Below are 14,060 nucleotides of genomic sequence, written 5' to 3'. Positions count from 1 at the left end.
AGAAAAACACATTTTAAACTTGAGGGGGAAAAAAGCACCTTCAACAAAGTCATATGTATCAGTGTGTGTATATCTTCCAAGTCAAATCTGCCTAATCTCATAATAAAATAAGGTTTTACTCTTTTCAGCAAATGGGAAGATGACAATAATACAGACAATAAAGACAGCATATTCTGATCATGCCTTAGCCACCACAAAGCTATTAACTCTGATAATGGAATTTTTAATGTTGATCATTACATAATAAAAACATATCTAAATCTGCAGTTTGCTGGTGTTCTGTAGCACAAAAAAATCTTGTACGAACTATTGGTTTGTGCAAATTGTCTGTATCTCTGAAGGTCGTACTTCTCTCTGATTCTCCCAAGTTACTGATACTCAATACCACTAAATGATCACTTGGTGGTCTTGGATGCCAGCATAGTTCAGTGTCATGAAGTAAAAACAAGGAATACCCGAGGTAACAAACTTTTACTTTTGTGTGGTTTTGTATGTGCCTGCGTTCTGTTTTAGCCATATGAAGGCAATCTCATTTAGCTGTCTAAACCAAATGTATGCAAATTATGAGCTGAGGGATTGTTTGAGTAAAATGAACCACAATATTTCACTACTCTCTGACTCATGAAAGCAGCACTTCATGTACTGATTCTGAAAAAATATTTTAGATACACTGACCTTTATTTAGGAAATAATATACTTCAATGGCAAGAGCACTATATCTATTACTATTACTATTATTTACAGTCATAGGAATAAGTAGGTTTGGAAAAACCAGTGTCTGGAGCAATTATGCTTTGAAGTTTCTGGGATTTTTATGTTTGTAAATTTTTCTTGCTCGGGAAAGCTGCTTGGAATGAAAAGGGAAAGCAGGTGACATTGTGATGGACTATTGGTGTGATTAATTACCATTATGGCTAGCCAGATAAACTGCCACTGGCACTCAGAAATACACACACCCCATAAGAAAATACCAGTTCTTTTTAATGTGTTGTTTCCAATAGTTTTTAAGAAAATAAAATGTTTCTAAAACTCTTCAGAAGATGAGTTTCCTCATTTTAGACTAGAAGTGTCCTGAAAAACAGAGGTTATTATTATTCTGGCAAGTGTTAAGAGTGCCTGTCAGACTTGCAAAAAAATCAGGGGATTATATGAAGGTTTTGTGTTAGTTATACTGTATTTCTGGAAATAAATACTTTTAATAATAATACTTTGAATGCTTTTAAACTCAGTTATGAAATATTATGAAACTAATTTCAAAGACAAAGCACTGGTGAAAACAGGTTTATTTAATGGCATTATGGTGGTGTTCAGGAAAGTAAATATCAGAATTAATACTGTCTTTGTATTTTTGCAAAACATAAAAGTAAAAAGTATAAACATCTGCTGGAAGCTGATGCAGACTGCATAATGATTTTACTTAACAGAGCTTTCAGTGCAGTAAGTTTTCACCGACAGGAAGTTTTTGTCTTTCATGAGCATGAGAGTCAAGCTCTTTATTTAGTCTCAATGCATGAAGAGCTCTGGGTGCTGCTGCTCAAACCTTGGCTGCTCCTCCGTTCGGGCAGAGTCACCATCCCAGTGACACACTGCCATTCCCAGCACTTCATTCACCCCTCAGCTTTACTGCAGCATGAGGCAGCAACAGAGAGCACTTCAGCATTTGAAAACATCAGAGACTGATTTCCTGTCTATTATACATGTATTTTCTAGGAAATGTGGGCCTGCTCCTGCTTTCATTGGGCTTTATTTGTAAACTTTCATCTGAGGTACACAAGTGATTTAACCTGGGCAATACCAAGACGAAATGATAATGCTGGAAAATTAAAAGACCTTTCCACTGTGAAGAAGAGCAATGGCTGTTATAGCAACAAACTCATCTGCAGGAGTGCAGCCTTGTCCAGAGAGATGGAAAAATGATCACCTCTACTTGCTCTCATTCTGTGTCACACCTGTCTGTCCCCTTCTGAATTGTTAAAGATTTTCTTACTGTGGAATCATCCTTAGTTCTGGGCAGTGCCATTGATGATGCACTGAGGTATCTGCATCTGAAAGGTGACTTATGCCATCTTTGATCTTGATTTTTTTATTATTATTTTTAAAATATCCCTCCAATTTCTTGTAATGGCCACTTTTTGAACCTCTCCCCCTGTGCTGCAGCTCTCTGTCCATCCAGAGCAGACTAAACACAGCAATCTCTGCTGGCCTGTGCTGGACTGTGGGTTGAGTTTGCCCAGTTCTCCTCTTTGCAGAACAAAAGTTCCCTCTTACTATTTCTTTTGAAAGTTCCTTCTGACCAGGAACTACCTTTTAGCTCTGTATTACTTCAACCTGAGGCAGTGACAAAATCACATTTTCTATCTCCATTTTCAGATTCAACATTGGCTTCAAAAGGATGAGTACTTGTCTTCCTCTGATTGGCTTACACCACTTTTCTGGGTGGAACTGAGACAGAAGAGCAACTCTATTAGACTCTCGATAAATTGCTTTGGGTAATAAATTTCCTTAAAAAAAAATCAGGCTAATACAACAACCTGATTGGTTTGTGTGGTTGGACACCACACTGACAGCATTTTTACAGACTCTCCCAGCTTTCAGAAAGCCACAGGAACCTATAAATTATTTTAGAGAGGGAAGGTATTTTAGACAAACAATGAAGACAAAATGTGGAGCTGACAGACAAATAGCAAGATCCTGCCAGATATTATGTCTGTTTGCATGGGTAGCTGTTTGAGGAGTAGAAAAATGAGGCTGTCAGTTTTGTTACTGACAACTGCATAATTCACCTCCTAAGTAAACTCAATTAAAGGCATAGCTATGAATGGGGAAAGGCCTAAAGCTAGATTATAGTCTATAAAAGGATTAGAGCCTGATAATTGTATAATGGAGAGTAAGCAGCCACTTCTGTTATCAGGAGTAGCAAGAGGTGTTTAGTAAAGCAGTTATTCAATGTTAATCATGGAGTACCTTTGTGACAGAGTTGCTTTCCATGATTTATCCCACCCGAGCACAAATGTTGTTAAATAATTGTAATGAGTTTAAGAAATATATGCAGCTTGTCACTGGTTAATTTAAATCCAGGCTTTACTGTATAGCTGGAATAATCTTCTCTACTTTTCATAGCCTGCTTTAAAAGAGAAACCTACTACTTCTTTTCATGTCTGTCTGGCAGAATTCCACAGTGCTTTACAACAGCAGAATGTCAAGAAGCTGTATTTCCAATCCCGAGCTGCATTTCCTGTAAGGCCGTGTCTTTTGGGTCGTGGTGAAATTCGGAGCTGACCCAAGATCTTTTCCAGGATAACTGCTCCTTTGGCCTCAGCACAGGGCTGGGGCAGCTTGGCTCTGTTCTCTGTGAGCGAGCCTTGCACTGGTGCTGGTGGGCAGCAGCCCGCAGTGCCACATCCTCTCTAAATGATGTGACCGTGCCTCGATGTGCAGTGTCCAGGGGGACAACACGCCAAGAGACAGAGCAGAGGAAATGTGGAGGGGGCAGAAGTGCTCTGCTCTCAGGGTCTTGCAGGAACATTGAACTGGTAATGAACATGGGTGAGAGCTGAACAAGGACCAGGGACAGAGAATGGAAATGGGGATGGAGCAGAAGAGTTTACAGCTCTGTGACATTCCAGCTGTCACTGCCTCGAGCTGAGCTGGAACTGGAGCTGAGCTTTGCACCTCTTCCTGTTTGCATGGTCAGACAGAGGTTCCTGTGTTGGAAACAGGTTCCTTCTCACAGGACACAAAATCCAGATTATTCTGGCAGACTAGAAAATATAAATATTTCTCATTTTACCTTCAAAGAACAAAGACAAGATATTTGAAAAGCAAATCTAGCCAAATCCCAGTTGATTTGGATTTACTGTACAATGATTTACATAATTTTTGAGGAAAAATTACTTTTGAAAGCCATGATTTATAACTCAAAAAACAGAATACAGATTGATGATTTCAACACAATTCCTCAGAGAAGCAATTTGACCACAAGACAGAATTTCAAATTTGGACTTCTAAATTCAAATCTAAAGAAAGGCTCTCAAAATTAAAAGCATTGGGTACTATATATTATTAACATTTACTTTAAAGTATCATCCATTTGTTTTTTGCAGATTTGAGACTAATCCACTAAAGATAGAATATACTATGAATAGGAATATGAAAAATAGATCTTGGTCTAAACTAAGATTAGATGTGTTTAGACCTGAGTTTTGATATAGTTCTTTACAGAAATAACACTCAGTTGAGAAGCTGTAATTTGAATATACCAGATTTTGATGACATTTTTGATAATAAATCCTCCTTTTAACCCCTCTGAGGGTCTAAGCTAGCTAAGGCCTTCTCAGGCTCTGGAGGAATATATCAAGAACAGGAAAAAGGATTCAAAAGAGGCTCTAACCCTTAGCTGCAGTAAGATGCTTATTCCAGGTGGTCTCCAGAGGGAAAGAGAGAGTGCACAGAGGAACAGGGTCTTTTCTCAGCTCTTGTCAGGGTGGGGCAAATTGGGACACAGCCAATGGGGTCAGAAAGGGAAGGAAGGGTCAAACTCCATGGCACAAGCTCTAGGGGTCCCTGAGTGGGGAGAAACCATTCCCCAGGGGAATGTAACAATTTTTCATCAGACAAGCTTCTTTATGGCATAAATGTTTCAGGACTAAAGGACTTGAGTAAACTTAGATCTATGTCTATATGCAACATACTTCCCAAAATATTTGCTAGCCACATCAGTTCACTGGCTTAAAAAGAATCTTGTAGTCTTGAGTCCTGTCCATAGAATTTATCATTGGTTTACTCAGGAAATGTTAAGGATCCACTAAGGAATCACAGCACCAAATTTCAAAATATTAGTGAATCAGAATTACAAAATCTCTCTTATTTTGATCTTTTCTCAAGGTTTTTTATTTCTGTAACACCTTCAGAAATCTCAGATACTATTTTACTTGCTGTTCAACAATAATGCACTAGGGATTAAAATGTCTGTCACAAAATGTGTTTAAATGTCTGTATCCTATTTTAACTCTGTATTTAAATAACAGTCTTGCTAAAAAATACAGCAGCTAAAATACTCATCTCAGCATTTTGCAGAATGCTGGTCTGAAAAATGTTGATATGCTCTTTCTCTTCAATTAGAATTTAAAAAAACCCAAACAACCCAAAATCCAGCCAATGCCAACCAAAAATACCTTATGAAAGGCACTCTGCAGAATGAAGATAGGATTTGTAATTCTTACAGGAAATTCAAGTAATCTTTTCCACTCTACACACAGAAGGCAGTGGAAAGGTGGGAGAAGGAACACAACCCAGATTCTCAATGAACTCAGGAAAAGAAGACTTAATTCCCACTTTTCCCCTCCAGTTCTCTCCCATTCTGCAGTCCCAGTGCTTTGCCAGCTCCTCTTTACACTTCCTTGAGTCCAGCTGGCAACTCCTCCGTTACTGTCACCTCTATGAAAATAAGTTTTGCTGTTCTCTCTAAACAAAGATCAGGGCTCCATATCCTGTTTGTCCTCCACAATGTGCAGGGATGTTTTTCCCACCTCTGATCTTGCCCAGCTGCTTTCCCTCAGTCTCCCTGCCATGAATTGGTAACCTGGAATCATCAGAGCCTGAGGGTTTTCCTGACTGACCAGGTCCTGGGGAGCAGCCCCTCTCTGTCAGAGCCCTTTTCTCACTGCTGTCTGAACACAGCACAGAAATGGAAGTGTTGTGTCCCTGCCACTCACAGTGGAAAGGGATGCTTTGAGCTGGCAGTGGGAGACACTAACACTTCCTCTCAAGACACTAAGGCAGGGCAAAGAAATCTTCTGCCTGCCTCCCTTTAACATCTTACAGAAAAACTAAAAATCACCCACTGGAAAAAAAAATTCAAAACACAAAACTATTTTAAAATGCTAGTTCTAGCATTTTAACTGTACTTTTATATTATAGACTGAGATAACGAGTAAGAAAACATTAACAAAACATTTGTTTTAATAACGAAGAATTCCTGGCTAAGTATTTATTTCTGAATTATAAGCAATGAATATGTATATCCATATATAAAAATGGATAGTAAATAGAGAGCGGGTTAATCAAAACAAGAGAATTAATGACCAATCCAGGATTAGTGACAAGGTACATGTGTTTCTCTTACAAGTTACAATTGACAGGTGATTTAATTAAAAGTAACATTGAATACAAAACCACCTCTACTCTTGGCCTGAAGGCTCCCTCTATCTTTCACCTTATTTAAAAAAATATCTTAGTGCTGCTGTTTCTACATAGACCTGGTAAAAAAAATGTAAGCTTCTTTTCTGCCTACACATTAAATGAAATTCTGTGCTTTCATAGCGAAAAATGGGTCTAAATGTATAAAAATGCATGGAATAAGAGAAGTGCATAGGAAACAAGCAGTAATAAAACAACTGCCTCTGTGGGTCAGCAATGAATGTGTCACTGGGTTGAAATTCAAATTCAAATGGAGGCTTCACCAATTTTTCATTGATTTTAATTCTCAAATATTTTGTTTCTATATTAAAAATTAGTGTAATGACAACATGATGTAATTTATTGCCTTTAAAGGAATGCATAAAAATTCTAAAGGATTCATCTGGGAAAAATGAGTTTAAGAGTAACAGTTTCAATACCACAAAATTTTTCCTTTTTATATTGTTGGAAAAGCATTTTGCATACTACAAAATGTTTTGTATATTTGGTAAGTCTCTCCCTGAGAAGATATTTATCTTTGATTGTCAAGGAGATTCCTGTGAGAATGTATTTTTTGACTGTCTCTTTTGGGTGCTGTGTAGTTTAATCAACTTGTGAAATTCTCCAATGAAAGATGGTCTGATAAGACACTTTAGAAATGACTACTGTTCACAGACAATGAGAATTGACTGGAGCTGAGTGAGACAGAATTGTGGTGGAAAGTAAAAAGCCAGCATACAACAGCTGTGCTTAATGGAATATATATAATATTGTCATGCATTGACATTCACCAGGGAGAGGCTAACTCTTACAGAATTCACAGCACAGGAAGCCCTGTGCTATTCTGCTCTTACAACCCAGCACAAAACATTTTCAGAACATAGGCAATATAGAAAGCATGGAGAAAAACCTACATGTGCACAGGATCTGTATTCTCTTGCTGTTCTTATCTGAATTACAGAGTGTATGGCTGCTCTGAGCAAGATATTTAGCAAATTGAGAACTGATCGTAGGGGAAAATATAAGGAAGAACAGTACTGCTGGTAGAAGATACTTTAAAATATTAATAAGGCGATTGAGGAATGCCAGGCAAAAGTTTCATGAGGAGAAAGTGTTCATTGGAAAAAGAACCTGAACTCTTAAGCCAGCGGCTAGGATGAATAACATAAAGCTGCTCCCAATACAGACCACACTTTATATATCGTGTTCCAAAATAATCTGTACATTTTTGATATTCCATAAAGGACTTCTTGTCAGCATGTGGGTGTGCCTGACTGAAATGAGCAAGCAATTTTGTGGATTGTCATTCTGTGTAATGCTGGAATAAGAGATTCATGCTGGGCATAGAAAAGTCCCCAACAGAGACTTGCTCGGGTCACACTCAAATCTCCACCTGCATAATACCCACTTGAGGAAAAGGAAAATAAGAAGAGAGATAACCAAGCTGGAGTTAGCTGACAAGTGCAGATTTTCAACAACACTGACACTGAGGAGTGTCTCTTTGAGGTCAGAGAGTGGGCAAAGGCTTTTCAAGTGCAGAAGTAACAGATGGAAGAAGTGGATTGAGATAGCACTGATGGGGTGGTTGGGGGTAGGGAAGTGTTGGAGTCCATGTTTCCATGGATCCTCTGCAGAGAGTGAGAAGTACAGAGATAGAATTAAAACCTTTAGAAAAATCAGAATATATAAAAGCTTTAAATGCATAAAGTAGAAATCTAACCCTCAGCTTTAAGTTTTACATGCCCTAAGTCCTAGTTGTCAGTGTAGAAGGACACAGCTTCAGGCCTAGTGACAGAGTATAGACACAACAAAAATACAGTAGAGTACCATTTATAATTTTTACTATGAATTTTATGTACAACAAGGTAGAACCTTATGCTAGTAAGATAGAGTTTTACTAGTTAATAGATATGCTATGTGCGTAGGTTTTGACGCTGATTTTCGTAGTTTTACGAACTTTAGAATTGTACCTAGATTGGTTAGTGTGTAGATAAAAAATATGAATATGCATTTTGTAATTTGGGATAAAAAGCCCCTGTGTCAGTCGGTCAGGGGATTGGAGGGATTGATGGATTGATCAATCCGATCTATCGATCCAACCTCCACCTCCTGCAGCCTGAGGAAGGAGCCCTGCCAGGGAGCCGGATGGGATTCTAAAGGTACCATCTATTGTAGCCTGGGGTCTGGGCCCTGGGGTCCCGTCCCTTCCCCCTGCGAGGGTGCAGGACCCCAGGGACCCCTCCTTGCCCCTGCGATCCCATCCCTTCCCTTTCCCCCTCTGGTGTTTGCCCCGGGACTCTGTTCGAGGCTGCCGGGGAGTCTGCGAAGGTCCGAGACCCCGGGACCTCCTTCCTGTCTCTGCAACCGGGAACTGCAAGGGTGTGGGACCCCTGGGACCCCTCCTTGTCCCTGCGACCCCCCGGACGGGAACTCTGTGCAGTTCGAGATCCCTCACTGTCATTGTGACCCTGTTATCAAGGACTCTGTATAAGTTTTGAATCTTGGGGCCCCTTTTCTGTTGTTGTGATCCCCACGGCTAAAACCCCTGTCTAAGATCTGTGATCTTATGATCCCTTTCTGTTATTGTGACCCCACAGTTAGAAAGCCCTGCTTAGAGTCACATGAGAGGCTGATTTACCTAGAAGCTATAATGTTAAATTTATGCTTGCTTATAGTCTTACTAGTTTTGCTTGTTAAGAATTCTATGCTTTGTTTGCTGTTTCATTAGAACTCTGTGTATTAAGATTTCTATGCTTTAGTTATTGTCTTGTTTAGACTTTGTTTGCCTAAGTTTATAATTGATTGTAGAATAAGGCTGCTCTCAGAACTCTTATGCCTTCAGATATGTGCTTTTGTGTAAATAAATTACTCTATTTAGATACTAAGATGTTGTAAGACCTTTTAGAGACTTTATACCCGTACAACGACCTAGGCAGGTCATTGAATAATAGATTTAGCCACACTCAGAGGCTCAAACTTGCAGAGCCGAATTCCTCACCATGTTTTTGGGGCAGCGACCACCCACCAGAGTCTCCATAAAGGGTGTGAGCCTCCCTGGTTGCAGCAGAACACGGATCCCATGGTGAGCATAGCCTGTTAATACAAAACCCAGGGGAATCCACAGCCCCACTGCTGCTCTCTGCCTAGCCTAGCCTTCAGCTTACTGCCTGCACCTCTCCGGAGTTCTGGCATTGTCCTGCATTAGGGTTGCTGCTGGCATCTACTCTCAGAACAACAGGGGTGTTGGGAGGGCTGCTGTGAGGGCGGGTATACCTGTATTCTAACTTGTGTCCCTGCCTGTCGCCCTTATTTTCACTCTGTGCTCTCAAGCCCTTGAGTCCTTTCCCTCTCAAGTCCTCCCTCAGCCTCTGTGTGTCACTGTCAAGTGCCCCTGCTGAACCCTACAACCTGCAACTTGGGTTCCTCCCAGGACACAGATCCCAGGGTGGGCTGGGCATCCCTCGGTGCACCCTAACCCTGGGGACTCTTGAAGATGGCTGACACCACAAAGCTCACTAGAACATGGAGAGGGGTCAGAACTGCCCTGGCCAGGGAAGGCTCCAACGAGGCTGAGGAGAAATGCTCTCCCTTTACTTCCAAATGGTCCATCCCTCTACAGCCCTCTCATCTAAGCTAACTTTAAATTGCCTCCTAGAATGGAAAAGGTTTTTCCTCTTCTCCTGATCACCAGCCCCAACACTTATCTTTCAGGAGACGAGCAGACAAAATCCATTCTTGATGGAAAAGAATGCGTCAGGACCATCGACATCGAGACATTCTCTGCGTCTGCTCCGGTGCTGCCGTATCCAAAATCAGGCTCCGCACCTCCACAGGGCACCTAGGACCATGAAAACGAAAATGTGACAATCCCCACCAGAAGAATAATCCCCAGGTCTCCTCCACACCGCTGTCCTGGCTCATCTTAGATCTTCATTCAACTCCAGAGGCTGCCCGGAGGATACCTGCAAAATGAAAAGGTACATGCTTAACCCCTCGCCCAGGAGCCACCCTGCCTAATGCCCGCTCACCTGCTCTCCTCCATTCCTCAGCACGCCTAGGGCAGCAGCAGCAACTGCAAAGAAATCAAGCAAAAATGCATGTGAGATAGTGCAAAACAGCAACCTCCCCAGTCCTGCTGAGGTATGCCACAAGTGTACCTTAAGCTTACACCCATCTGGCCTCTGGCATCCAGGGCTGGGACATCCAGCAAGTGAACCAACTAAAATAAAAAAACAACAGTGGATGCTTAGAGTTGCACCAGAAATTAAGACCTGAGCAATAGCAGCTGCTTCTATCCACCACTCACTGCTCACCTTGCTTCATTGACCTTTACTGCCAATACCCAGCTTTACTACCTAAAAATAAACACAAAGAACAATGCTGCAATGTAGCCACCATTCACACCTCCCCCGCAAAGGCCAACAGTCACCAGCCTTCCTCTTCGGGCAGTGGAGGAGGAGAACGCCCTCACCCGGGATGGGGCACTCTGCCACAGATTTAATCCATCTGCATCTGCAAGAAAGTTAGGACAAAAGTCAGAGCGCTCCAGGATAACTTTAAAGCTCCAGGCATCTTGTGCCCATCTAAAAATACCGTCTTACACTCCAACTACACCCTACACTGCAAACTTCAAGTCCCCGGGACATATCCTACTACCCCTACACCCAGGCTACGCAGCAGGGCAGAGCAGCGCAGGGCCAAACGCACACCAACACCCGTGACACAGGACACCACAAACGAGAGGGACGCAACAGAGAGAGAAAAGGCTTGGCCAGAAGAAGGACCCTGAGGACCGAGAGAATGCAGAAGGAGATGACCGAGGTAAGACCGATGGGGAGCCGATGAGGCTCGGAGAGCCCGGCAGCAAGAAGGTGCCAGCAGAACTGCTTCGTCCGAGAACTGCAAAGATGGATGCCCGAGAACCCTACGGTCAGATACCTTGACCTAGCTCGGCATTCTTACAAGGCTTAATCCGCCATAAGGGATCACTGTGGTGCACAGCTGTCAGTGCAGCTCAGAACAAGACCTGAAAAGACCTGGGACCGGATGGTTCTGAACACAGATGCAATTCTGATGTGTGTGCAAGCTCCCGAGTCAAAGGCGCCGAGCTGAGGAATAGGGAGATGTTAAGAACGATGCCCTGGTGTTTCCGAGAGGCTCCTCGAAGGGCTAAGGCAGAAGACATTGCACGTGAGACACCCAAAAACACAGAGTGCACAACAGACAAGTGACTCCACATGGCCTGGGACTGCTTTGCACACTTCAGCACTGTGATCAAAACAGAGACTTTCCCTTGATGTGGCCTAAAGGGTCACATCTGGGCCATCCCAGCCTGCAGAGCCTACTCCAGACCCCTCCCGGTGAGTCCCCACCCGGCACCCTGCTTTCATCCCCTCCGGGGCTCATAGCCCTCCACTTATCTCTGGGACTTCCGGGGACGAGAATCTGCATCGGGTGCAAAGGAAGGCCATCCTGCCCTCAGGGAATTCCCTGCTGTCCCCGGGCAGCTGTGTCTCAGTCAGCTCTCACAAAGAAAACCAAACATCAGGGCACGGTCTCAGCAGAGCTGTTGGCCGCTGTGTGAGGGGGTCTCAGTGTAACACGAGCAGAGCAGCTGGAACACAAAAACAACAATGGATGCTTAGAGTTGCACCAGAAACACCACTGCCCTAACCACACAAATACATGAACTTTGAAAAAAAAACTCAAAAAAAATTGCACCAAAAAAAGCCAACTCTGATTACCCATAATCAAACTACCAAATATAATGAAAATAATCCCTTGACCAATTCCCTTAAAAGACCTCAAATACATGCCCAGAACCCCACTAAACTTAAAAAGACCTGTCTCTAACCAAATAAAAAGCAAAATCCTATGTCTTTTGAAATACATATACATATTAACCTAACACATCAGAACAACAGAAATTTAAATCCCAGTCAACACTAGTATGCCATATACAGTAATCCCATCACTACATACAAAATCAAAATCCACTTTATTACTAACGCAACAAAAAAAAAAATCAAAACTGTTAACTGTAATAAAACCTAAAAATACTTAATTAAAAATAAAATTTAAAAATCCCTCTGTAACTAACCCCAAAGATTTCAAACTTCCTTCAAAACAAATATTTTAAGTGCCAAAACCCCTGAAACACTTAAAATAACTACTACAAAGGTAAGTTGCAGCCTCCTTTAGGAGCCTGTGCTGTTCCAAGGGGGTCCCGGAGCTCCCAGGGACTCTAGGCTGGAACTCGATTCCAAACCGGATCAGCCAGCCGGGAGATGGGAGAAGCTCCCGAAGCCTGGAGCAACACAGCCCACACACAAAGTTACAGATCACTGCAAAAACTCTCTTCATGGCTTTCTGGGAAGTTTTAAAGGGTGAGAAAAACCTTAGAAAAGCTCAAGCTTTTACAGTATCCCCTAAATACATCGTACTTTCTTAACCGATACAGAACATTTAAACAAACCTGCAGAAGCTTTAATGTGCACCAGAAGCAGTTGCTGCTGATGGAAACCGGTGCTGTTTAACACCTCCCACTGCCACGTTCCTTGCACTTTTTGTTCACAGAGAGAACAGAAGAAATCACACAAGACCTGGTCTATTTTTCCTTTCTTCAAAACTGATGACAACAAAAAAAGTCAAGTATTTATACCTACACCTTTCAGATCCCGATCCACAGTAAGAACGATTCAAACCTTTGAGCACAAAGCCTCCAGGCACAGCTTTTTGTTTTAAGATTTCATTAAAGAATACCATTTTTCAAAGCCTGACACAAGATTTGCAACTAAGTTCCATTTTAAAGCTCTTTTCCTTTTCAGATTGTGTTTCTCCAAAGCATCCAAATTGTAGTAAGGTTAGAAATCACCACAAAGAAGATCTGAAAAATGCCTTTCCATTTCCTTTCCTCCTCCCTCAAGCTACATGAGTCTGACAGAAGGTATTAGTACTATTTGCAAAGAAGTTTACCTCACTTGTACTGTTGGTCTGTAAAAGCTGCAACAAAATCTGCCTTCTCTGAAATAGTTTAGCACTTACTGAGCAACTCTTTGTTTTGGTACTTCTGAGCCATTTGGGGAAGGTCGTTGCCCGGACGCCGAGCCGCCATCTTGTTTGTGGCAACAACAACAAGGCCCCCGGCTGTTTCCTAACTCAGACGCCTGACCAAAATGACTGCCGGAACGCGCACCCCGTACCCTCGCACTGGGAAGCGCCGCGGAAATTGCCACGGGGCAGCGCCGTGTTCGGGGCCGCGCGCAGGCAGTTGGGTAGACGCCCATTGGTGGGCCTTGTGTTTTTCCCGCCTTTTTGGCCGCCATCTTGGAAAGGTCAAAGGCATCTTGCCAAACCGCCATCTTGAGAGTGGCATCACGTGACTTCCGCCTGTTGTCTCTGCCATCTTGGTTGTGGGTGAAGCCACATCTGGTTGAGCCGCCATCTTTTTTGTGGCACCCCCAAAGGCCCCGGGTAGCTGGTTACTCAGATGCCTGACCAAAATGGCTGCTGCAACCGCACCGCAGCGTGGCAGAGCGCACACACAGCTCCCTCGCACCGGGAAGCGCCGCGGAAAATTGTTCCTGGGAGGCGCTGTTTTCGGGGTCGCGCACAGGCAGTTGGGTAGACGCCATGGGGGTCCTTGTGTTTTCCCGCCTTTTTGGGCGCCATCTTTGGAAGGTAAAAGCCCTCTTTCCGAGCCGCCATCTTGAGTGGGGCATTAGGAGACTGCCCCTTGTTCCGGCCGCCATCTTGCTTGTGGCTGAAACCACTTCCTGTTGGGCCGCCATCTTTGTTGTGGCACGACCGAAGGCGCCCCCGGTTTTAAAGGGCGGTGCCTGACAAAATCGAGAAAGGAGAAATTAGAAAGGAGAAATTAGAAA

The 14,060-nt window shown here is 42.8% G+C and overlaps 1 protein-coding gene across 2 annotated transcripts in view; it reads right to left on the bottom strand.

The window, feature by feature from the left end:
- Positions 1–14,060, bottom strand: part of SLC39A10 (solute carrier family 39 member 10) — a 110,807-nt gene extending 96,747 nt beyond the window's left edge. Inside the window, exons 1-6 of one of the 2 annotated variants that reach the window (XM_063400197.1) lie at positions 13,222–14,060; positions 10,649–11,791; positions 10,491–10,532; positions 10,335–10,396; positions 10,206–10,249; positions 9,176–10,015 (exon numbers count right to left, since the gene is read on the bottom strand). The gene's annotated coding sequence lies outside the window, so the exon portion shown is untranslated. Of the gene's footprint in view, positions 1–9,175; positions 10,016–10,205; positions 10,250–10,334; positions 10,397–10,490; positions 10,533–10,648; positions 11,792–13,152 lie in introns of both variants that reach the window. The other variant, XM_063400198.1, reaches the window with a different exon arrangement.

This window comes from Prinia subflava, chromosome 6, assembly GCF_021018805.1.
Source record: "Prinia subflava isolate CZ2003 ecotype Zambia chromosome 6, Cam_Psub_1.2, whole genome shotgun sequence".
Taxonomy (NCBI): Eukaryota; Metazoa; Chordata; class Aves; order Passeriformes; family Cisticolidae; genus Prinia; species Prinia subflava.
The sequence above is the reverse complement of the archived record's forward strand: the minus strand, read 5'-3'. Positions and strand labels throughout refer to the sequence as shown.